General features: G+C 38.1%; 1 pseudogene; it reads right to left on the bottom strand.

The window, feature by feature from the left end:
* Positions 1-713: 713 nt before the first annotated feature.
* On the bottom strand, positions 714-1,310 carry LOC149180046 (calmodulin-like protein 3 pseudogene; annotated as a pseudogene).
* Between the last annotated feature and the right edge of the window lie 308 nt (positions 1,311-1,618).

Raw genomic sequence — 1,618 nt, 5'->3', positions numbered from 1 at the left:
ACTTACACTCACTTGACATCAACATTTCATGATTATTTTGAGGCCGTCATTATGAAATTATTGTTAGAGAGATTTTAATTAAAAATTTAAAGATGAAAAAAAATGGCCATAATTTCAATATTTCAAAAATTTAAACAACACAACTACAAATATTTAGTAAATTTAACCATCCTTAAAATTTAATAATTTTTAAACAACACAAGTACAAATACAACTTACAGCTAGGATTCATCTTCAAACATATAAACATCTTTAAAATTCACCATACTCACAGTAATCATTATTAAACAACACAATTACAACTTACAACTTGAATTCATCACTGTCCATAATGAACGCAAACGGTAGTTAATGGGCAGATTGTTGGAGGTCATCACCACCGTGCACACAACCGATGAACATAATGAACAATGTACGGTATAATGATCTTCCTCACCTTATGATGTTAGGGTAAAGTTAATTCATTTAGAGACTTAATATTCGTTAATGAAAAATTGCTTTTCATTAACGATTTTTTTTGTACTTGTGAAAATAAAATTTGCTTTTCATTCAAGGATGAAAGTACATCCCTTGATTAAATAAATATGAAAATGAATAATCCTAGGCACTTTACAATGGCATTTGTCTGAAAACCCCATCATGCTCTGCTAATTCTACATGGCGTTCCGCTTAGTTTGGCAATACTTGCAGGGCTCTTTGGTACATATAATAAGCTAATCTTTATACTTCATCATATTCTTGAACTCATAGAAATCCAGAAGCCCATTGGAGTCCAAATCAAATTTGCAGATCATTTTTTCACAGTTACCCAAGTCTCTGCCCTCGCCCAATCCCAGACTGTGAAGAATCTGTTGCAGTTCCTCAGAAGAGATGTACCCATCTCTGTTCTTATCAAATACTCTGAACGCTTCCATCAGATCATCAGCCGATTGGCCCCCCTCCTCATCCTCAGCACTTAATCCAATGTTGTGGCACAGCGATTCGTGTAATGAAATGAATTGGTCGAATTTGAGGCTTCCATCCTCGCTGCTGGAGAGGGGACGAACGATGGATTCCACATCTTGATCCGACATTTGCATTCCGAGCTTCTTTAGGAAGCCACTGATCTCCTGAATCGTGAGCTTCTCGTCACCATTTTCATCCACAGCATCATAGATTCTCCGGAGCCTCGCAGATTCCGATGGGTTTTCTAATTTAGTGACATCGATATCGGAACGATTATTGGGAGCATATAAATCACTGCACAGGCCGCCCGAGACACTGCTTCCTCCGCTCTGTTTACAAAGAAAATTTCTGTTCCCCGGCGACATTTTGACAGTGATTTAAAGCAAACTTGCAGTAACGGGATACTTCCAAATTGATTGTAAGTTACCCGACTGGAAGCCTGTTATCAGCCTCAGTGAAGTGAAGAAAGTAGGGCGGATAAATGAATAGAAATACAGAGGCGAATTCCTTGCGCGTTAAGTCGAGAATTTGTGATAGGCTTTTCTGAACTGGAAATGGCAAGCGAGAATTGAGATCCGACCGCTTAAATGGTACAATGTTCAACGGTAAATATTTAAATGAATATAATTGGAGTCCAGCTCTGCATGGCCTGCCGCGCTTCTATCACTACCCG

This window comes from Pinus tabuliformis, chromosome 3_2 (genome assembly GCF_031772625.1).
Source record: "Pinus tabuliformis cultivar Carrire ecotype Pingquan chromosome 3_2, CPIR1, whole genome shotgun sequence".
Lineage (NCBI taxonomy): Eukaryota > Viridiplantae > Streptophyta > Pinopsida > Pinales > Pinaceae > Pinus > Pinus tabuliformis.
The sequence above is the reverse complement of the archived record's forward strand: the minus strand, read 5'-3'. Positions and strand labels throughout refer to the sequence as shown.